This window comes from Anabrus simplex, chromosome 1, assembly GCF_040414725.1.
Source record: "Anabrus simplex isolate iqAnaSimp1 chromosome 1, ASM4041472v1, whole genome shotgun sequence".
Classification (NCBI taxonomy): Eukaryota; Metazoa; Arthropoda; class Insecta; order Orthoptera; family Tettigoniidae; genus Anabrus; species Anabrus simplex.
Genome location: NC_090265.1, coordinates 946,861,188 through 946,886,648, shown reverse-complemented (window position 1 = coordinate 946,886,648; position 25,461 = coordinate 946,861,188). Strand labels below are relative to the sequence as shown.

General features: G+C 40.1%; 1 protein-coding gene across 3 annotated transcripts in view; it reads left to right on the top strand.

Moving 5' to 3' along the window:
- Positions 1-103: 103 nt before the first annotated feature.
- LOC136857783 (E3 ubiquitin-protein ligase RNF19B) overlaps positions 104-25,461 on the top strand; it is a 649,393-nt gene continuing 624,035 nt past the window's right edge. For 2 of the 3 annotated variants that reach the window (XM_067136692.2, XM_067136693.2), the window contains exon 1: positions 104-170. The gene's annotated coding sequence lies outside the window, so the exon portion shown is untranslated. Of the gene's footprint in view, positions 290-25,461 lie in introns of all 3 variants that reach the window. The other variant, XM_068225306.1, reaches the window with a different exon arrangement.

Genomic DNA, 25,461 nt, shown 5'->3' with positions numbered 1-25,461 from the left:
ATTTCTTCAAAAATTAGAAGTAAGTTTAACTAAATTAATATTACCCATATCGTACAACAATTTCGTTGTTGGTAGACCTGCGCTAACATATAACAGTGAAGTGCGACGAAGTGGTACTAAGCAGACAGTGTCAAAGCTTGGGGGTGTATTCGTTCAGGCTGATATTTTTCGTGAGTATTTTTTTTTTTAGCTGTGAAGTTTGTTTTCGTGTGAATATATGTGATGTTAAGTGCCATAATATGGTTTTTTAGCTATGCATTTAAGAAGTCTTGCAAAAATTTGTGGCTGCGTAAGTATTATTTTCATCCATTACTTCTATTCCTTTTTTCCTGATCTGTTGCAGTAGCAGTTGACCCTGCTTATTTATTTATATTATTCTGTTATAAGCCATTGAATTCGATTACAGTATCCTTGTTAAATGTTGTTATCTTTCTCAGCATGGGAGATCAGTCATTTTTAAGCTGCATTTATATCAGTTTACTTTTGCTCTAAATGTTTTACATGATCCTAAAAAGTCTCTAAAAGCAGGCCCTACATTAGTTTCTGGTGTTCATTATTTAGGCCTATAAGATTCTCCCAAGTACTGAGGCTGCCTTGATGGACAGAGTATACCAAGAACCGTGGTACATAAAATAGAATACCGTTTTTAAAAAATAATTATATCTACAGTTTTATTACAGTAGCCTATATATTAAATCAAATTAAATCTTATTAAATTATCTATAAATAACTTACCAAGGCGGCTTATGGAAGGAAAAAAGTAGACCTGGCTTAGTGAGCAAAGAGGATGTGTGTGGACGTGATAGGAGTTAATAATTGAGATAGGCCTAACGCGGAAGATATAGGATATTATAAAGTGTTTTTAATAGATGTTAAAAGAATAAGAGATCACAAGTAACGCAAGGAATCCCAAAAGCTAAACCAGTAGAAACAAAGGATAACAACAGAGTAGGAACAGAGTAATAGGATGACCAAACCGAATGCATACGAGAACAGCACAGAAGAACGAGTAGCAGACATGGATGCAGGCAGAAGCTGCAAAGGGAGAAGAAAATACCAGCCAATTGACGCAAATGGTGAAAAGGAAGGGAAAAGATCAGATCTTGCCGCGACCAGCAATAATAGGGACGAAAGAGGGCGAAGACCTACAAGCAGGAGAAAGGACTGCTTGGTTATATGTGGGACGACTGAAGAAGAGCACCACCAGTGAAACTCTAATGCGCTTCCTTAATAAAAATGCAATCACAGAGGGTATATCGTGTGAGGATCTCAATACCAAGGGGAACTACAAAGCGTTTAAGGTGGGAATACCATTCAAGAATCATGCTGACGTGGAGAATCTGGGTTTCTGGCCTAAGGGACTATTTGTGAGGAGATTTCGGTTTTGGAGGGGACACCCACGAAGAGATGAGGAAGAGGGAGGATCACTTGAATAAACCCATAAAAATACTTCTATGGAACATTGAAGGATTAAGGATTGCATTGCCATACATACAGGAAAGTACACTGACTGACAGAGCAAATGCAACACCAAGAAGGAGTGGTTCGAAAGGGATGAAAGTTGGGGTAAAAACAGAGACGGCACGGACGAATAATTGATGTTTATTTCAAACCGATATGCAGGTTACACAATGCGCACGGCATCGACTCAGTAGGATGTAGGACCACCGCGAGCGGCGATGCACGCAGAAACACGTCGAGGTACAGAGTCAATAAGAGTGCGGATGGTGTCCTGAGGGATGGTTCTCCATTCTCTGTCAACCATTTGCCACAGTTGGTCGTCCGTACGAGGCTGGGGCAGAGTTTGCAAACGGCGTCCAATGAGATCCCACACGTGTTCGATTGGTGAGAGATCCGGAGAGTACGCTGGCCACGGAAGCATCTGTACACCTCGTAGAGCCTGTTGGGAGTTGCGAGCAGTGTGTGGGCGGGCATTATCCTGCTGAAACAGAGCATTGGGCAGCCCCTGAAGGTACGGGAGTGCCACCAGCCGCAGCACATGCTGCACGTAGCGGTGGGCATTTAACGTGCCTTGAATACGCACTAGAGGTGACGTGGAATCATACGCAATAGCGCCCCAAACCATGATGCCGCGTTGTCTAGCGGTAGGGCGCTCCACAGTTACTGCCGGATTTGACCTTTCTCCACGCCGACGCCACACTCGTCTGCGGTGACTATCACTGACAGAACAGAAGCGTGACTCATCGGAGAACACGACGTTCCGCCATTCCCTCATCCAAGTCGCTCTAGCCCGGCACCATGCCAGGCGTGGGCGTGCATGTCTATGCTGTGGAGTCAATGGTAGTCTTCTGAGTGGACGCCGGGAGCGCAGGCCTCCTTCAACCAATCGACGGGAAATTGTTCTGGTCGATATTGGAACAGCCAGGGTGTCTTGCACATGCTGAAGAATGGCGGTTGACGTGGCGTGCGGGGCTGCCACCGCTTGGTGGCGGATGCGCCGATCCTCGCGTGCTGACGTCACTCGGGCTGCGCCTGGACCCCTCGCACGTGCCACATGTCCCTGCGCCAACCATCTTCGCCACAGGCGCTGCACCGTGGACACATCCCTATGGGTATCGGCTGCGATTTGACGAAGCGACCAACCTGCCCTTCTCAGCCCGATCACCATAGCCCTCGTAAAGTCGTCTGTCTGCTGGAAATGCCTCCGTTGACGGCGGCCTGGCATTCTTAGCTATACACGTGTCCTGTGGCACACGACAACACGTTCTACAATGACTGTCGGCTGAGAAATCACGGTACGAAGTGGGCCATTCGCCAACGCCATGTCCCATTTATCGTTCGCTACGTGCGCAGCACAGCGGCGCATTTCACATCATGAGCATACCTCAGTGACGTCAGTCTACCCTGCAATTGGCATAAAGTTCTGACCACTCCTTCTTGGTGTTGCATTTGCTCTGTCAGTCAGTGTACATTAAAGGACATTGACGGAGCGATACTTACCGAGACATTTCTTACAGAACCACTGGATCTGCAGTCATTCTACGCAGTGCACGCATTGGCAACACCGACATCTGGGAGGCCAGCTGGAGGAGTCGCATGCTACTATAAAGGCAATTTGGGAAATCTCAAGGGTACTTCTAAAGAAGAGAATATGGTAATAATTAGGCCTACAATGGTCACTTTCATAGAAATATACATCCCACTGGGCGAACTAACGGAAAACATCATAGAAACAGTATCCAAGGTAACAGAACAAACAAGAAACGAGGAAAATGTAATTATCGCTGGGGATTTCAACTGCAGAACTGATAAACCCTGCACTAAGGCAGACTTGCTTATGGAGGATTTAGAAGAGCAAGGTTTTAAAATGGCAAACAACAAACATGTACCTACATACATAGCCCCAAATGGAACTAGCACAGTCGACCTTGTCTTCTACAGAGGGAACAGGCTACAATTAAAGAAGCAGGAAGGACTGTGGACCTCCTCAGAAGTACCCATAAGGAAGCATATCCCAATTATAACGCTGTTTCAAATGGAAACTAAACAAAGACAAGTGTGTTGGAGGGAATCAAATACTCAAGGAAACTTGATCTCGAAATCCTGAAGAATAGTACGGGAGAAATAGAGAAGGCAAGGGACCTTATCATAAACGGAAAATTAGACGATGCTTTAGAAATATCCACAAAAACAATGCAAACAGCCACCATGGAAAGGAGGACAAGGCGAGCACAAAGATGGTTCGACCAGGAGTGCTACAGAAAGAGAAAGGAAACGTTAAGAGCACTATTCAGAGCCAAAACATCTAAACAGCAAGTGGACCTAACATTCTACGCTGAGAGAAGAAGAGAATACAAACGTCTACTAAAACAGAAAAGAGCTGACCACATGGAGAGAGAAGCAAGGAAACAGGCAGAGGACGCGAGGGCTGACCCTTTCATAGCTCTAAGGAAGAGAAGCCCACGCACTACAGGAGAAGTACCAATAGAGGCATGGGAAAACCACTTCAGCAAAATTCTAAACCAGCAACAGAAAGGTCAGGCATATGATCCAATAATACAACAGGTTCACACATATGATCCAATAACGAAGGATGAAGTAAGGCAGGCAGTAAAGGAGGGGAAAAATAAAAAATAAAGCAGCCGGACCAGACAATATCTACATCGAGCACCTGAAGGAATCTGTGGATATTATGCAAGATCTCTGGGTAGATCTAATGAACAAATGCTTGGAATTAGGACAGATACCCGAAAGCTGGAGAACAGCAACAATGAAGATTCTCTATAAAGGGAAAGGAAGTACTACAAGCATGGACTTATACAGGGGAGTGGTATTGGAAAGTGCTACGTTCAAGATGTTCACAAAAGTTCTAAATGAAAGACTACTGGACATTATCGACAATCAAATACCTGAATGTCAATTTGGATTCAGGAAAGGCAGGAGTACATTACAAGCAATTTCTTACCTATTGGAGCAAATAGAAGACTCCCTTAGACACCCTGGGGGGAAATATTATGCTGTATTTTTAGACTACAGGAAAGCGTTCAACCTGGTAAACAGGAAGAAGCTTATCGAGAAACTTAAAGGAATGACTGGAAAGGACCACCCAATTGCAAAGATAACAGAAGATCTCTTTAAAGTATAACTACTATCTGCGCACTTTTCAGCGATAGATTTACACCCTAGTGCTGAATCAGTCAACTTCAGTTATCTTCGAGATTCATATTGACAACCTTTGAAACACAAACTAAGAAACGCTTATGATCGCTGTGCGACATCTGGCGTACACTTTACGTACTCGTACTGTTGTTGTTTACACAGCAAAGCCAAACTATAGAATTCATGCTAGGAACACGTTTCGCATCGAGAAATGTTATATAGTATTATATATTGTGTGTGTGACACAGTTGTTGGCGTAAGATAATAAAAGTTTAGAAAATTCATATCTATCAATCATATTATCGATTCAATTCAGTTGGCAGTATTACCGGAACCGGCAGTGCTCCCTCCTTACTCCTCAACCCAGTACAAAAATCTATCACTAAAAAGTGCGCGTACAGTACATATGTATAAATAACAACGTGGAAACATCGAAACGGATTATTCAAACAAATGGAGCATTACAGGGGGACCCTATCAGTCCTACACTATTTAACATCTATACAGCAGACATAATGAAATTAATTAAGGAGAACTCGAATATAACTATAATTCTATATGCAGATGACATGGTGATTGGGTCTCCTATAAGGACAGAAGTACAAGAAGCAATTAACAAGCTGGAGAATTGGGCCAGGGAAAACAATGTCAATATAAACCAAGAGAAAACTGTACAGTTGACGTTTAGGAAGGGTGGAAAAGCAGCAGCGACTGACAAAATTGTGTTTTCAGGCAATCCACTAGAGAGGGTTAACAAAATCAAATACCTAGGGGTTACACTGCAAACAACACCATCATCATACAGTCTTCACATAGAAGAAAGGACAGCGGCAGCAATCAGGGCAATATACTACATAAAGAATATCAGGAACCTGTCTATCAGCACGGCGATGGCACTATTTAGAAGTGCAATAGCCCCAATCATCACCTACGGCATACAGATCATCTGGGAAAAGTTAATAATAGGTGAATTAACCAAAATTTAAAAGGTGAAGGCAATGTACATGAAAAGAGCAATGGGAGTGGGGAAGACAGCCCCCTCACGACTTCTATACAAGATGATGGGAGAAACCTACTTCATAGAGGACATCAGGATCCAACACCACCTACCATCAACAGGACCATATCAAGACCTACTAAGGAACCGAAATAAGAAGAGAGAAGAAATACAGCTGGAATTCAACAGCTCGCCTGCTATGGTGGAGAAGTCCTGGACCAGAGAAAACCAGAAGCAGAGACATGTGATAGCCAGACTTTCAGTACACGGCTTTCACTACAAGCTGTGTATTAACAAGCGATTTCACAAACCAGATGTAGATTGCGCGTGTGTGCTGTGCAGCAAAAATTGTGACACATACCACATACTACAGTGCACGAAAAGAACGAAGTCGATCACAGACTGCATTAAGGGCTAAGATGCTCAACTGAGCGCACCTTCTTATTATTATTATTAAAATAAGAAGTGTGGCGTAGGGCTGTTCATCAGAAATACTGTTGTAGGCCTACACAACATAGTTTCTGTTAGGCACATAAATGAGCAGTGATGTGGATAGATTTAGCAGCTGCAGAAATTAGGACAAGAATGGTCTCAGCGTATTCACCTTGTGAAAGGTGGAGATGGGGATGAGGTTGACAAGTTTTATGAAACACTGTGTGACATGATAGGATTAGCAGCAAAGATAGGGTAGTATTGACGGGTGATTTCAATGCAGGAATTGGAAATAAAACTGAAGGATATGAAAAGATGATGGGTAAATTTGGGGAAGATTTGGAAGTGAATAGGTATTGGAGAATATTTACTTCTGAGCTAGAATGGAATTAGCAGTTGCAAATTCAGTCTTCAAGTATAAAGATATTCACTGCTACACATGTGAGGGTAGGGGCACCAGATCCATAATAGCCTATTTCTTAACCAAATAAAATTCAGGAAATTCAATTGTAAGATTACCAATGTTTCTCCCCAGTGTGGCATGGACTCGTTACTTGGATATTGCACCTTTCCAAGACACTGGTTGACTAGCACGCCATTAGCGAAACCACTGCAGGCTATCATGCGATAAGCACAATGCATTGCCACTATATTAGGAGAGAAATATACCTCCACTTGCTATAGCCTATATGCCCTTCCGGGCTAGCATGACCAAAATTATGGGTTCTGATTGAGGTAACTAAATAAAATTCAGGAAACTCAAGATTAGCTACCAGTCTTTTTCCCCAGTACAGTATGGGTTTATGAGTTGGATACTGTGTCTTCCCAAGACACTGACTAGCTAGCACACCAGTAGCGACAGCACACCAAAGCTATATGTGGTAAAACACAATGCAGTGCCGACATACTTGCTGTATATGCCCTTCCGGGCCAGCATGACCAAAAATCATAACTGACTTAAGTAATTTCATCCCCACCACATTATCTTTTTCTAACTTGTATTCACGGCACCTCGTAACAGAAGCTACATCAGATATTAAGGAACATATTTACAGATTCACCCAGTGATGCTCCGTAATCATACAGTCATGTTTTTACTGAAATACACTAGGACTTACTTTTGTTTTTTTACTGAAAATTCTAACCTAAACTGATAGAGCAAAAGTTAACAGGTATTTTACCATAGACAAAGTTTTACGGTTTCACACCCTTTCTGAATGTAGGTACAGTGACAGATGTTGTGAAAGTATTCCTCAAACACTGTTATATTCATGAAGAATGCCACAGAACTTATGATAGCTTCACCTATAATCCAAGAATACTACAAAAATTGACAATCCTGACCACCATTATTCACAAACCCATGCATACAAAACATCAAAATACAAAATTCAGATACTTAGCGCTTGGGTCTATGTTAAGGCTGGGCAACCTAAATATTTTTCTGCCTGTAATGAGAAACATCCTCTACACATGCTATCATTGAATAGATGTCATAAAGTTTATACCAAAACCAAACCAAACCGAAGGGAGAACAGCCCCTGAAGGGCCTTCGCCTACCAAGCGACTGCTGCGCAGCCGGAAAGCCTGCAGATTATGAGGTGACGTGTGGATAAAGTTTATACAGTAGGCCTATTTCAAAATCCAAAAATGAAATAAATACTTGTATTACAATTAATTTGATAAAATAGCTGTATTTTTATTAGCGAGTCAAGGTGCAGGTGGCTATAATGTTAACATATTGTTCTTTTTATTGTAGTGCCGAAGACCTAGATGTTAGGCCCTTTTATACACAAGCATTTTTCTTGTCGCTAAACACTGTTCTTGTCGCTATGTGATGCTGATGGCCAGGCAAGCATCAATTTTTTGTAATGAGACAAAGTCTCTCATAGTGCAATGGCACTGCCGGTGGCGTCAGCTAGCCTACGCAGTGGCCTCCACGGTATGCACTAGCCATGCGTCTTGGTGGGTGCTATTTACCAACTGATGAGTCCAACTTAGCACACTGGGGCGAAATGCTGGCAACCAGGAATGAGTTACGTGGAAAATTTATAATGTCCAATAACGGACAATTTATATTGGTAGTATAGCCAACTGCAAGACAGGAAAATCAGTGTGGTTTCAGACTAAGAGGGGCTCTCAGGATCAGATTCTTAGTATGCCCCAGGTAATTGAAAAATGCTATGAGAGGAATAAACCGTTATGTTTCATACATATAGAGAAGTCATGTAACGGAATACCAAGAGAAAAGATATTCGCTGTACTAGGGGATTATTGGATTCAGAGTAGATTATTAAAAGCAATGAGTCATTTATGTTGAGAATTGGGTTACTATAAGAGTTGATGGAAGAATGAGTTTGTGGTTTATGGTACCGTACTTACAGGGGTTAGACAAGATTGTAATCTTTCATCTTTGTTATTCATAGTTTACATGGATTACTTACTGAAAGGTATAAAGTGGCAGAGACAGATTAATCTAGGTGGATGATAGTAGGTTCGAATCCCACCATCGGCAGCCCTGAAAATGGTTTTCCGTGGTTTCCCATTTTCACACCAGGCAAGTGCTGGGGCTGTACCTTAATTAAGGCCACGGCCGCTTCCTTCCAACTCCTAGGCCTTTCCTATCCCATCGTCACCATAAGACCTATCTGTGTCGGTGTGACGTAAAGCCCCTAGCAAAAAAAAATCTAGGTGGAAATTTAGTAAGCAGTTTGGCCATTGCCAACGATATGGTCTTGATAGCAGACTGTGCTGATAGCCTGCAATCTAATATCTTGGAACTTGAAAATAGGTGCAGATTTCCAAGACTAAAGTAATGTTAGTAGGGAAGAAATCAAACAGAATTGAATGTCAGGTTGGGAATACTACAAAACTAGAGCAGCTAGATCATTTCAAGTATTTATGATATGTATTCTCCCAGCATGGTAGTATAGTTGGTGAGATTGAATCAAGGTGCAGCAAGGCCAATGCAGTTTTGATCAACAATATTCTGTGAGAAAGAAGTCTGCTCCAGATAAAAATCTATCTTTACACCAGTCTGTTTCCAGACCAGCTTTTCTGTACAGGAGTGAAAGCTGGTTGGACTAGGATGTCCTATTCATAAGTTGGAAGGAACAGACATGTTAGTAGTAAGAATGATTGTTGGTACAAAGAGATGGGATGAATGGCAAAAGGGTATTAGGTATGAGGAGATATAAGGTAAGTTAAGAGTAACGATCTCGGTCATGGAGGGTGAGAGAAGTGGAGCAAGATAAAGACGATGATGGTTAAACCAAGTTTCTAATGATTTAAAGATAAGAGTTGAGGAACTAAATGAGGCCTCAGAGCTAGTTACAAATGGAGGATTTGGGAATTGTTAGGTAAATTCACAGAGGGTTGCAGACTGAATGCTGAAAGGCATAACAGTCTGTTGTGAAAATGTATGTAAAAATATATATCAGAATTGTTTCGTGATAACTGAATTATTCATGAACACTTGTTCCGATCTGTACATGTGGTTCCGGAGGATGGTTATGGAAGCGTTCAGGGTGCTGGTTGCAACGTTCTGAACTCTTACCTAAGCCAAACTGTTGGCAGACCTGGATGAAATTATGAGTTATAGTTCCTCTACACCCTACCATAAGGCCAGTTACTGAGATATCTCACTAGCTGGTACTTTTCTTTGTAGTAGGGAATTGTAGTGTTGTAGATGCTGCTCTTATTATTTTGGACTTCAGCTGGTTGTTTTGCTTGGGTCTTGATTCTTTCTGTAGTTTTGATTATCCATCCCATCCCATGCATTTGTCTTGGAAGGCTATCATATCTTTTCTCCTAGTGCTGCCATATTTGGAGATACCATGGACCTCTTCATACACAGAGCAGTTCTTCTTCCACAGGGCTTTTGCATTTAGAATCACACTTAATGATATCTGGTGTTGCACAAGTTTGCTGTGTGAACAAGCTCCCAAGACTTGACTCAGGGATTTCTTTCTCACTGAGACTGTCTGCAGTGGGTACCATCTTGAGATCTGCTCGGAACAGTTCTTATGGCGCTTACAATCCCTGACATCTTGATTGCTTCTTACCACTCACTGCTTGTTAGGGCTTCAGGTTTATTTATCCAAGAATTGGTTGCAGGGCATTTCTTTTATAGGATAACTAGCTGATGTACCCGTGCTTCGCTATGGAATTATACATCGTATACAGAATTCTAGGTTCGGTAGTGTACATGTTATGAGTAAGATTGTTACACGCGCCGTGGAGTGAGAGTCCGCAATTCAATATTGACATGTTGTGAGTAAGATTGTTACACGTGCCGCGGAGTGAGAGTCCGCACTTTAATAATTTTTGGTATCACAGGCCAACAAAGCAAGGCAGAACGGGCTTCTGCAACAATACAAAGGCCGTGATGGTGTAAGAATGTCTCAATAATCGCCGAGCTGTTCATTAGAGAAGTTTATATTGTCAACTGCAGACTTGCGGAGTCTCAGTCCGCAGGCGTGTATTAGTGACTAGTTAATCTTACTCACTCTTTTGGTAAGTAATTCATTCTTTCGTTATTATTTATTATAAAATTATATACTTTTATTAACTACAAGTGTAGTAGTGGGTGCATTTTGACATATTTTCTACTTGTGATTATTTACAGTGGGATAAACACGATATTACAAAATGAGCTATGATTAATGGTTTTGCGTCCTCTTTCCAGGGAGTTATTGCAATTTATTTCGAGAGTTATGCATCAAATCAAGCAGTGGTTGGATGACGATGAAGTTGGTGCAAGTGATGACAATGATAGGGGCGTCGTAAATGATAGTGATCATGATTCTGAGAGCGAACAGTCCACGTGTGGAGAGGACATGACTGAATGTGAGCAGCATGAAATGTATTGTGGAAAGGACGGGACCCAGTGGAATAATTGACTTATAATGAAGCGTAATAGAAGGGTCAGGCAACCTGAACATAATATTATAAAACTCTTGCCTGGAGTAGTAGGAGTTGCCAAGAATACTAAGACGCCAGTTGAAGCACTGCAATTGTTGTTTACCGACGAAATGCTACAAGAAATCGTAACGTGCACAAATCGTTACACATCGATCATTTGTTCAAAATTCTCTGGTCCGTGGTCCAATAGCTCTGCACTCTGACTGGCCAACTGAGCAGAGGAGCGGTGGCCATGCTCTACCGTGGCTCTACGTCTCTGCATTTGGAAGACGGGACAGGGCTGGACCTCACGGCTGGCCCCAACCGCCGGCTGTCCTGAGAATGGTTTTCCATTCTGCTACACTAAGGCGAATGCCAGGACAGTTCCTAGTATAGGCCACGGCCGCCAACCCCCTCACCTTCTCCGAGCATCTCCTTCGCTTAAAAAAATCTCCCGGCCTGAGAGACGGCGTCACCATCTAAGAGGTCCGCCTCCACCATCTGGGGAGGAATGAAAACATTTTAGTAATAGTCTTTTTTTCCTTGGTGGGGCACTAAAAGTATCCTACACGAATTTGCAAGATCTCTGGCAAATTGATGGTACAGGAATAGAGTATTTAAGGCTTACAGTGGGCATAAATAGTTTCTTGTTGAAATGTTTGAAATTTGACATCATCATCTCCTGAAACCAGCGTAAACTGACAGACAAACTCGCAGTGGTGCGATACTTAGCAGAAACGTTCATTGTTAACTGTAGGAAGCACTACAGTTTGTCGGAACTAGTGACCATTGATGAAATGCTAGATGCATTTAGAGGTAGATGCGGCTTTCGTCAATACATTCTGTCTAAGCCGGCTAAGTACGAGATAAAGATTTTTGCACTTGCTGATGCCAAGATGTATTATACACGTAATATGGAGATATATTGTGGAAGACAGCCTAAAGGCCCGTACCAGTGTGAAAACATGCCTCTTCAAATCGTAAAATGATTGGTTAAGCCCATATCAAAAATTAGTAGAAACGTTACTTGTGACAACTGGTTTGTGTCTGTTCTTCACGCTCAAGATTTGCTTGAAAATGATAAACTGACGCTTGTTGGAATGATTTGCAAGAATAAGCGTGAAATTCCCCCTTTCATGACAACTGCTAGCAACCGGTCAGTGGAATTGAGCACACTTGCTTTCAGGTAAAACCTAACCCTTGTGTCATGCAAGTCAAGAAAAGACAAAGTTGTATTGGTTCTATCTACTTTCCATGGTGATGATTCAGATGGATCAAAACCCTAAATGATCGCCTTGTATAATGACACGAAGTTGGGCATTGATCAGGTGGATGAAATGAAATGCACTTACTCCTTGGCAAGATCATCACGATGTTGGACTTTGGTTGTGTGCTTCTCTTTCCTAAATATTGCTGGTATAAATGCCTATATAATTTTTAAAGACAACCAACAGCACAATCGCAAAGAAAGATTTTTTTAAAGATCTTAGCCAAGCAGCTCCTCACTGACTACTTTAAATAAGGTTCAACTTGAGCACATCCCAACTACAATCAAGCTTCATTTTCAGGAAATTTTGGAACTTTCTCATGTAAAACCTCCAACGAGGCCTGAAGTAGAATCGACCCGAGGGCGGTGCAATTTCTGCGGTCGAAGGAAAAACAGACCAACAAGGTTCCAGTGCAAAGGTTGTGAAAAATACATCTGCCTAGAACATGCTTCCACACACTTGTGCAGTGACTGCTGCAACAGAGCACACATTATAATCAACATGGAGTCAGACAGTGACGAATAAACTCCAAATCAGTTGTATTGACTTGTACAATATCCGGTAGTGGAATCCGTTAGAAGATGGCTTCAATTTTCTGTTTATGATGTGCAAGACTGAAGTGTTTATAAAAGGATTTGAACTTGTCTGTGTAAATATCCTTGCCTTTTCAACTGTGTAAGTGGTATGTAGTCTGGCGCCGCCTGTCGCCCGGCGGCCCCGGCTTCAGGTTTTTTTATTGTAATGATTAATATCCCTGGCCTGGGACTGGGTGTTTGTGACCTCCTTAATCTTCCTTTCCTCACACACAACATTCCACACTACCGCCATTCCAACTACACGCAGGTTCATACAATATGGTGCCAGTAGGTTTAAAAGATCCACATGGGTTGACGCCCCGAACAAATAGCATTTTAAAAAAAGTTTTATGTATTTTGGTGTTTACAGTCAAAACAAGACAGCCAATAGCTGACGAGACTGAGCTGATGTTTACCTGTTTACCTTTCTTCACATTCCGTTAGAGCATGTTCGCTTCAAGTGTTTTACACAATTTTTTTTTTTACTATTATCACTGTTAGGGCATATTACAGTTTTACCTTAATATAGAAATGCCTTGTTTATAGTTTAGATTAATGATTGCTAATTTACAATTGGTTTTGCTAAGTCTGTGATTTGCAGTTGATATCTTTTTGAATTTATCCTAAAGGATTGAAATGTTCTTGTGAATGTAGATCATGTATACATTTATTAATATAAATAAAATCAAAATTCAGTAATTACGATGTAAGATAGATTGACAAAAGGCAGAAAAAAGGAATTCTTGGAAAAAGAATTGAAATGAAAGGAAAGGGAGCTTACAAACAATTGCGGAATGTCAGTCCGCACGCGTGTAGTGGTGTTACAACAGAGAGCGCATTTAACGGAGGGTTAAATTGCATAGCTCTTAACGTTACCCTAGAAACACGACAGGGAAGTCGCCAAACATCTTTTATTATGTGAAGACTTGGGTTAAGGGATTTTCATTGTAATGGTAGGCTCTCTTGCCTACCCTCATTCACAATCAAGTTGGGGGAGTTTTCATTATAGTGGCAGACACACACTCTCCACCTGCCTTTTTACATCCTCAGAAAGACTGTCTTAGTGGTTTTCCCAACTGAAATCGACATAGGTCATTACAATGACGCCAGTAGGAATGTCGCGATGAAAAGCAATGCTATCATATGAAATACTTGATCAAATGAAAAACCACACGTTTTCTCACTTTTAACGAACAGTACTACGTTGCCGATCAAACAGTCCAAAGTTCCAGAGCTGGAATGACCAGGCCGCAGACAGCCGTGAGCCCTGAACACTCTTGAATTTCGGGGGGGAAGTGGAGGGTGGAAGGTGTAGAGTCCCAGGGCAAAATCTATACCCTTTTACTCGTCTGTTTAATAGGAGTACCCAATGAGTCAGAAAATCTCAATTCACTACATGGCGAGGGGGAAAGAAAACTATCTGACTTGGAGGCAAATTTTTCCTTCGCTGCTAAGTTGGAATAAAATTAATGTAGAATTTAATAAAAGTGAAGAGAAAGAAGCTTTTCTTAAAAAAGCCTCCTTTCAGGGTTGAATTTTGAGTTATTTAGTGAACAGTGGTGCTATAATTAGGAATAAGCCAAAATTGTAATTCTAGACCAGGTCATAAATGAGCCTCTGCCATTATTTCGTTAAGTGTGCACACTGATCATTCTAATCAGCGTGTCAGGGTAGGGATCGAATACCTGGAATACTATGATGAAGCAGTGTGTTACGTACCAGCAGTATCAGAAAATATATAAACCAGAGGAATGGCATGGTAAAGAAGAAAGTTATCTGACTCCCCCTGCCGGGCTGAGTGGCTCAGACGGTTAAGGCGTTGGCCTTATAACCCCAACTTGGCAGGTTTGATCCTGGCTCAGTCCGGTGGTATTTAAAGGTGCTCAAATATGACAGCCTCGTGTCGGTAAATTTAAAGGCACGTTAATGAACTCCTGCGGGACTGAATTCTGACACCTCGGCGTCTCCGAAGACCGTAAAAGTAGTTAGTGGGTCGTAAATCAGATAACATTATTATTATTAGTATTATTATTATCTGACTCCCCAGCTGTTTCCCGCCAGTATTCAGGCAGGTTGCTATACTTGTACGCAGTAGTAATCCCATCTATTGGAGATGAGTGGCAGCATAGGAGATACAACAAACAATGGTCAATGTAATGTTACTGTTGATCTATTTTATGAGATTTCGATATTGTAAGCCTTCACATTTAGTTTTCTTCCGATTCTGAAATACCACTATTATCATAGTCAGTACGGTACAACTGAATATAACATAAATGATTGGAAATTGTATTCTCTATAAATTTTGTTATATACTACTTTTCAATAGGACCATAACATAGGTATTTAGAAATTAAATTTTAGGTGTCTTCCCCTAAACTATCATATATCTTAAACTGTAGTTTCTTATTCCCCAACTTTATATACCGATTTTCATTAAATACTGTTTACCCATTTTCTTGTGGCTCTGCGTTGGTGTGGACTTGGCAACAAAAATACAAATTCATGAATATCTCTGTTATCATAGCCGGTATGGTAAAAATGTATAAGATATAAATGATTGAAAATTTAATTCTATATAACTTTAGTTATGTAGCCTCCGTGGCTCAGGTGGCAGTGCGCCGGCCTCTCACCGATGGGTTCCGTGGTTCAAATCCCGGTCACTCCATGTGAGATTTGTGCTGGACAAAGCGGAGGCAGGACAGGTTTCTCTCCGGGTATCCGGTTTTCCGTATCATATTTCATTCCAGCAACACTCTCCATTATCATTTCATTTCACCTGTCATCCATTAATCATTGCCCCAGAAGAGTGCGATAGGCTTCGGCAGCCGGCACGGTTCCTATACTCGCCGCTAGAAGGGGCTTCATTCATTCCATTCCTGACTCGGTCGAATGACTGGAAACAGGCTGTGGGTTTTCATTTTCATAACTTTATTTATGTATAGTATGTATCGATAGGACCGCTAATAACATATATATTTAACTAAATTTTAGGCGTTCCCGTAAACTACTATTTCAGTCTGCGTGAATAAAATTATTTATATCCTAGCTTGTAGTGGCTCGTTCCCCAACTTTACATACCAATTTTCATTAAATTCTCTTCAGCCGTTTTCCCGTGATGCGTGTACATACATAGAAACACACAGACAGAAATTACGGAAAAGTAAAAAGCACATTTCCTTGTTACCGTGGACATGACCGATACAGAAATACCGTTATTTGTAAATTCTGAACAATGTACGGACAAAACTCTTATTTTATATATATATTTTGCCCTTTTTAGGCAATGAACACCAGTTCTCAAACTCATATTTTGACTTTATGGACACTGATATCACCATTTTCTGTGCCTTTGTCCCTGATCCTATGAATGTTGAGCTTCTGCTGACATTCTTGTATCTTGTGGTGATAATTCCTTGCATTGCTAACATTCTTTAACTTCTGATTTTCTGAAGAAAGGCTCTCCATTTTGTTTTCAACAGTCCAAGACCTCTGTACTTTCTTTCTGAATATATCATACTGTATGGTGTGTCAGTTGGCAGCTCTAAAACCTCCTCAATGGCATTCTTAATGAGAATATCAGCATAATTTAGAAAATGAGTGTGGATGTAATTTATTGGTGTGTTCTGGAAACGGCACAGTATATTAAAGTCAAACAAACGAAGGAAGATATCACATTAAATATTCGGTATGGTTGTAGAAGAGGAGATCTAAGTTTCTTTTTCTCCTTTATTGTTTGTCCTGTCTGATGGTTTGGACCACAGTGTAGATTTGCTGTCTCCATTTAGTTTGGTGTTGGGCCATGTCTGGTGGAGATTTACAGCCTTCAGGTCGTTGTGCACAGTTTCGGTCCATCAAGCTGTCTTGGTCATCCCTTGGGCCTCTTTCCATTGACTTCCAGTGTATATACTCATTTTGCCAATTTATTCTCCGCTGCACTCAACACATGCCCAAACCAGCGTAGATGGCTTTTCTGCATTTTCTTCTGGATCACTGCAATGCCAAAACATTCCTTAATAACATTGTTTGAAATGTGATGCAGTCTAGTGATGCCAACTGTCCACCTAAGCATCTTTGTCTCCATGACGCTTAGTTGGTGTTCTACCTCCTTTGTGGCACCCCAACACTCGGTGCTGTAAAGAGTGGCAAAATAGATAACAGTCCAGTAGATCTTAGATTTCGTATGGTCCTTCATCCGACGGTCGCAGGTGATGCTTGTTGTCATTTGCCACTTCATTCTGGCTGCTTGTATCCTTATGTTGGCTTCGTCAGTAAGTCGGCCATCGTCAAAGATTGTGGAGCCAAGATACTTAAATTTCTCTACTTATAGTAGATCATCATCACTGTCAGCGTGGATGGTTCCAAATTCTCGAGGATCTAATGTCATGTATTCTGTCTTCTTTTTTTGAGGTGCAGGTCGTATTGTCCTAGTTCCACTCTTCTGTTTGGTGTTGGAGATGAAGCTTGTTCTCCGCAGCCAACATAACATCATCAATATAGAGAAGTGTCCATCACAAGAATGAACAGCAGTCGTGATAAGGCAGAACCTTGGTGGACTTGTGCTGGGATGTAGAAGTCATTGGACGCTCCTGTGGCTGCTTGAACCTAACTCTCCTTGATTCTATCTAGTGCAACTGTACCTGCTTAATAAGGTGCTCTGGAATGCCATGTTCTTGTAGCGCTAACCAGATTAGGTCATGTGATACCCGATCGAAGGCCATCTCAGGGTCCAAAAAAGTGAGATGAAGTGGCTTCTTTTCACGGTGTTTCTCAACTAGCAGCCGAGCATCGTGGATTGCATCTGTTGTGCCACAATTTTTCACAAATCCAGCTTGGTTCTTTGTAAGTTTGGCTATCTCATGAATCTTTTTGTTGAGAATATGTGTTCAAAGACCTTCAGAAGACTGATCAGACGGTAATTAGAACAATTGGCAGGAGTTCCCTTCTTAAAGATTGGTATTGTGATGCTCCTTCACCAGTCTGTTGGTATTTGATCTTATTTGATGATCTGGTTGAAAAGATGTGTTAGCCATGCTGCTGCATCCCTCCATTGAGATCACCCAAAAACTCTGCCAGAAAATCATCGGGACCGGTGGCCTTCCCTGGTTTCATCTCCTTCAGAACAGCCTGGACTTCGGCGATGTCACTTTCCTTCATTGCACCTTCAATGATTGTTCAGTGCTGGGTATTTCTTCCCTGGTACTTAGCTTCACTGACTTGTAAATCAGTTTTCCCTAATGCAATTATGTATGTATTTTGATTTGCCAAGGTTCGTTTCCAGTCCAATTGTATGAAATCTATTTATTGCTAATGTGGTAAGTGCTGCTGTTGATTGGTAGTCTTTTCCAACTATTAATGTGTCGTCTGCAAAACCAAGAATCAGTAATTGTATCAATTAAATAAGGGTTGCAGAATTTTTAAGGAATTTGGAAGTGGAAAGTGTAGGAAAAGAAGTTATTGTTTTATACGTCCCACTAACTACTCTTACATTTTTCGGAAAGGAAAGGGTAGAATTCAGCAGTGAAATGTTGGCTTATATTCATGACTCCATGAGGTTTTGCAAGCTGTCCACTTCATGGTCATATGTTTTTTTGCAGGTAGTTGTGGCCTTTGCCTTCGGCATATCCAAGAAAATAAGGGTTGCAAAATTTTTAAGGACTTCGGAAATGGAAAGGATTGAATTCAACAGTGAAATGTTCACATATTCCAGATGCGTTTGTGAAACCTCTTTGAACTTCATATAAGTTAATATGCTGACAAAGCCGTTTATAAAGGATCTTTTCGGTAATCCTTTTAAGAATAGAGCAGATACAAAAAGGTCTCTAGTTAGATGGATCAATGACATCACCATTTGTATAAACGAGTATTGTAACTTAAGCTTTCCAGCCTATCAAAAACATTAATATAACACCTATAACATACGTGTCAAATAAAATATACACACTATTAAACAAAGAATGACAGTTCATTCTACAAGAACACCCTCAGATTCCATCAAATCACTTCAAATCATGCACATATATGTACAATATTAATTATGTTGCATAAACTTGTCAGTGATTGTGAATTGATGTTATGAAAAAGTGAGACAAATTATGATTGTAGTGGTCTTCCACTGTTACCTTAGTAACATTGAGAAAGGTTGGGTTTTTTTTTTTTTTTTGTACTATTCTAAGCTGTTAATCGTCCATTACCTCTGTGGTGACTGTGTTTAGATGCTCCAGTCATCTTTGCTATGTAGGGGTGTGGGGAAAATTCTGCAGGCAATAACTCTCTTCAGCAGAGAGGGAGAATGCTGTGGACGGTAATTCTGTTGATGAAGAGGGGAGGAGAAGTGCTGCTTCATCATCTTATAATATATTTTTTTATCCAAAGGAATAAAGGCAAGGTAATGATTTTGATGAAATAAAAATGTGGAATTGAATTAAGCAGTATCCTGTAAGACATTATTTTAGTGATAAAAAACCTATTAAAAACATTTTGAGTGACAAGAGCGCTATCTAAATCCAGAGAAGTTAGTACAGATAAGAATATCCTAACCCAGATATTTAGCATATGGGATTCATTAAGCACTAATATAAAAAAGTGTGCAGTGTTGTAAAACTTTTATTAAGTAGTGTGAAGATTGTCGTGACCCTAAGGATACGGCAGGCTGGGGACTTGGGTTCAGATTTTTCGGGAGCTTAATCTTAGAAATAACAAGATCACCTTTACACACACACACACACACACACACACACACACACACACACACACACACACACACACACTCACACTCTCTCTCTCTCTCGCTCTCTCTCTCTCTCTCTCTCTCTCTCTCTCTCTCTCTCTCTCTCTCTCTCTTGATTAGATAAGCACACTCTATACATTTACAAATTGTACAATTGAGAAACCGGAAAATCTTTGTACAGATACACTTATAGCTCTTGGTCAGATAGTCTCTCTCAAACTCCTTGACTATCCAGTTCAATTGCACTCTATAATATAATAAGATTGTACCGTACAAACTTGGTAGTTATTTAGCTTTTGATTGAAGATTTCTTGAATCATCTGCATTGTCTTCTCTCTTGATTTCTTCTCCGCGCCCACGATACCGTTGTCGCGTTGAGTGATACGATGTTTAGTTCAAGTGGATGTGTAACTTCAGGATTCGAACACAACACCCTTAAACTCTGTCGTCGAACAGAATGGTCTATCTCCCAAACAGTTCTGACCACTAGGTTATGTTTAGTGATAAGACAGACTCGATTTCACACTCGGCCTTCCAGACAAGCAGTTCGATGTTCGTGTCGTTGCAGCTAGCAACCTGCTAACTATGCTGTTCACAGCTATTCCTTCTCTGCCTCGCGTAACTCTTTACGATTTCTAGACCGTTTTGCCTAGCTGGCATTTAACTGATTCTGCAGCTCACTGCGACGTACATAATCTACAAATTCTTTACTACTCTGGCTCACAGCCACACACACACATTACTTACACTGAAGCTGAACAGTTTCTCTCCCTCGGTGGCGTACAGCCACACACATGTTGTTCGCATGGTAGTCGGACAGATTCTCCCTCTGTGGCGCTCAGCCACACACACATGTTGCTTTCACGGTAGTTAGACAGATTCTCCCTGTAGCACTCAGCCACACACACACATGTTGCTATCATGGTAGTCAGACAGATTCTCTCCCACTTAATAAAATTATCACTCAACATTTGAACCACTATGACTTCTTGCCACTGTTACATGATCATTAATTTTTTTTTTTTTTTTTTAACTAGATCAGTACTCATTATCCTTGGTGTCGGGGGTCGAGGATATGAGACTCGCTCGAATCCGTTCGCTCAGCACTGAGACATGAAATGGGTACGTCGCGACATGCGGTCGTGACAAGATGGGCTAATTTTACCAGGTGTATGCATAAGTCTTTTTCCGATTTCACTAAGAGATGGCGCCAACGAACAGTACACAGCGTATGAATTTGACACACACAAGTTGAGTCCGCCAAACACACTAGCGTCTGTGTTGTATCGTTCCGTGATCATGTCGACGTTTATGCCTGAAGAAGAACATTTGCGACACGCATTGTTTTTCTTATTTAATCAAAAGAAAAAGGATGTGGAAAGTCATCGTTTGCTGGTAGAAACATACGGTGAACACGCTCCATCGATTAGAACTTGTGAGACATGGTTTTAACAATTTAAACAGCAAGAAGACCATGCTTTGTGTCTGCTGGGACCTGAGCGGTATTGTGTATTATGAACTCTTGGGTCCGGCAAAACTATTAACACACAGTGTTATCGCCAACAACAAATTATTAATTTAAATCATGCATTGATCGAAAGAAGACATGGGAAAATTATTTTGTTACACGGCAATGTTCCATCTCACACAGCAAAACCAGTGAAAGACGCCTTGAAATCACCTGGATGGGACATCCTTCTGCACCCACCGTAGGCCAGCACTTCAGCAGTTTCTTCGAGGAAGTTGGAAAATGGCTCAACGAATGGTTTGCCGCAAAAGACTAGCAATTTTTGTGGCATGGTATTCATAACTTACTTGAATGATGGGCGAATTGCTGTAGAAGCTAATGGCCAATATTTTGAATAAACAGAAAAAATTAATTTCCCTTGAAAATGACGTGTTTTCTTTACCAAAAAAAACCGGCATGTAGAAGTTTTTGCTCGGCTATTATTTTCTTGTTACTAATGTTGTCAGAAAAGATGGGTGAGTTATTATGAAAAGGATGTTGTTGAGCTTCTTTTTTACCTCAATTCTTAATTCATCTTGTGTATCTAATGGCATTTTTGAGATAGCTAGCTCTGATTCAGTAATCATTGTAATAGCTGAAATAATTGTATTCCCCCACCCATACATGCCCTAAAAAATAAAATAAAAGAACGATCTAATTGTGACCAAAGCCGACAAAGGCAACACAACAGAAAGTATCGATAAAAATGAACACCAGGAGTAGAAATGGTGACAAGACAGGCGCTGCCGGAACAGACAGATCCATCTAGTATTAACTGAACAAATATTCTTAAGATCCCTCCCAAAGACCAAGCAACACATCAACGGGAACAATTTTCACACAAGACTGTATCAAGTGTCTAGGATGTTTCTTCCCAATTAAGCAGCAGCCTAAAACTATGAAACAGCTAAATATTATACTCTTGTCAATTCCTTGACGTTACGCTAACAGTCTCATTCACAACGTTTTTGACCAGTCTACCTACAACAATTGGCTTTTGAATCTCCACTTGTGCACGACAACACATTTAAATATTAGTTACGTCAAGAACATGAAAATAAAAATCGTGGGTCAAACAAGCTCCAGTTTTAATATCACCCCTTCTCAAGAAAAAAGAAGATCCGTTTCATTTTATTTTTAGTTTTGAACATTTTAAGTTAACCAGAATAGAACTGCCAAGTTAAAACACAATTAATTTAAATTTATATTTTCAATCTTGACCAACCTACAATCAGTTCAAATCTCCACTTATTGTTGACGACACATCCTGTCACCAGACACGATACGTCAAGAACTTAATATGATATAGGGGTCACATAAACCCCGATATGCAATCCTCTTCACCGAAAAGAAGATCCATTTTAGTTTTTGGACATTTTCCATATTAGATAGATTAGGACCAAAGAACTTTACTGTATTGACTTATGTTTGTATATATTGTATATAATGTATATGTTGTATATAGTGTATACATTGGTATGTTTATATCGGTTAAAAAGGTCCCAAACCTTGACCTAAAGGTTGTTTACAGGCTGAAGATGCCCAAAATAATGGGTGAAACATGTACCTGACCAAATAAGTCTACATAAAATCATGTAGATAATAACCACATTAAACGTGGAAAGTATTGAATAGGTGGTTTTTTATTAAATTATCCTTGATATCTATGCCTAAAAATGAATACATCAGTAAAACATCTGATTTCTTCACAGATAGTTCTTTTTCCATAATTAAAAAAGATCCTATGCAGAAAGTTCAAAGGCTCCTCAAATAAACCTTAAAGAACACCTCCTTTCTGCTTACCGAACAAGAGAAAAGTCAACTTGTAAGTATGAACCCGGGTCTTCCTACTGCCAGAGCTCCCCCAGAGATACACAAGGCCGGTGTTCCCATTCGACCAATCATTAATTATAGACCGAGTCCATTGCACAAAACATTCCAATTTATCCAAAGGTTCTTAAAGGAATAACTATCAATTCTTATCTAAGAAGTCCATTAAAAACACATATGAATTAATTAATAGATAAACTAAATAAGTTCAGCATGCAACCCGATTATTCTCTCCACTCCTTTGATATTATAAACATGTACCCCAGCATCCAAATTTCCAAGTTAATTCCCATCATTGAAAATAACCTGAACAAAATTGGTCATTTGAGTAAATTAGAGATTCAAGACTTTATTACGTTACTTAAATTGGTTGTAAACAACAACTTTTTCACGTTCAATGGTATCATCTACCAACAGAACGGTCTGGCAATGGGTTCACCGGCCTCAGGTATTCTTGCGGAAATTTACCTTGATTTCCTTGAGCACACTAAAATTAACAACAAATTCGATAATATTCTCTTCTGGGCCAGGTATGTTGATGATGTTCTAACAATTATAAATTAAAAATCAACAGACATTCCCACCACCCTTCAAGGGCTAAATAGCATCGACTCCCATATCAAACTCACTCTGGAGTCAGAAACAGATCAAAAGATCAACTTTCTAGATCTAACCATCATAAGACATCCAGATTCTTTAACTTATAAAATTTATAGAAAATCTACCCAATCCGCAGTTACTCTTCATCAAGATTCAACTCACCCCGAACCTCATAAAAGAGCAACGTACCCATGGCCAAGAAAGATCTTTCCATTGAATTGAATACTATTCGTTATAGCAAAATTCAACGTCTTCGGTAGCCACTTTATAGAAAGTATTATCAATAAACATGAATTTCGTCCCAAAACAACACTTAAGAAAGGACTACCTAAATACGAATCCTTTTCCACTTTAACTTTTAATAACGACATTCATAAGATCACTAATGTTTTCAAGAGAAAAGGTGTAAAAATAGCATTCAAAACCAATAATAACAGTACACACATTCTACATAACACGTCACACATCAACAAGGTCAACAGGTACACAAAATCAGGTGTTTACAGGCTCAAATGTAACTCCTGCACTAATATTTCTTATGTAGGGCAAACTGGAAGAAATTTTATTATAAGATATTTGGATCACATCAACACAGTCAAATATAATAAATTTTCGGCTACCGGCCAACATATGGTCGATTACAATCATAAATTCACGAATATTGAACTAGACATGGACATTCTTGAAACAGCTAATAAGGGCCCTCTGCTTAATATAATTGAGAATTTTTTTTATATACATCTGGACGGATACTTTAATGCTAACTATAACCTTAACGAAATAACGGAAAAGTCCAATATTTTATTTGATTTATTCATTACCTATTTCAGAAAAAACAATTTAGCAGATCAAAAATCTTTCTTTAAGTTAATTAAAGATCCTCTGTCGGTACAATCACCTTCATTCCCCCACCCGTCGGCCCCCCCTTACGCCACTTCCCATTTCCTTGCCCCTCCCTTTGCACGCCACCCGCTCCAGTGGGTTGCTCCTCCCTTCACTAACTTTCTTCCCCTCCTATTCCATGGCATTCTCATTACTCTAGTAGCACTCTACCAGTCAGGTCGTTCACATTGCGCGCAAGGTGAGTGCTCATGTTTTCTTTCTCTGTTTTTCGCCATTCTCTTCCTTTAAAATATCTCGCGTTAATTCTTTTTCATCATCAGGTTCTATTGGTTCCAACTTGGATTGGGAATTTTCCTCATACCACAGCAAGAATTAATTAGAATATAAAAATGTCATATGGTTTTATCTACATTTAATTTCTGTATCAGGTATATTGGACCTTAAGCAAGACAGACACCCTCCGCGCCAATGTTCAACATTTAATTCTCTACCTGAAGATGCACTTGAAATATAGATCTCAATAGAAGTATCTGGACTTTCCATTCAACTGGCATTTTATACTTTTAATATGCAGTTTTAGAGTATTCACTACACAGGGGCATATTTTAGTCATCATTGTAAAAAAATCATGTGATACTATTCTTACAGTCGAAGTGTAATTGATGTAAAACCTGAAAATTTTATTTGTCATTGATCAGTACAACATTATTTTATCTATCAACATTTCATCACTCCACCATTTTATATGTACATTATCACATCACATACACAGTTCACTCTTTTAACTTTTATTTCCACAATGTAATTTTGTTTTAGGACATCGGCAAATCCATAAGTGTATCTTAGTTAGGCTGATGATGACCCACATAGGGTCGAAACTAGTCCCTTGATAACATATTGTAATGTATTTATAGACATTGCTATTATTGTACAATATTGAGTAGGTGGAATAAACTTTGTAAATTATATGTAATCTTAATTCAATACAGAACCAATAATGAAATTCATAACCTTGAATGTCATCAATGGAGCTGTTAAAACAGGTTTAATGACTGTAAATTGGGAGCTTAACTCATTCCTGCGTTACATGTATTATTTATTCAAAGACTCACCCACTTGCCGGGCCCAATTCACTGCAGTGAGTGGTAGTACTGAGT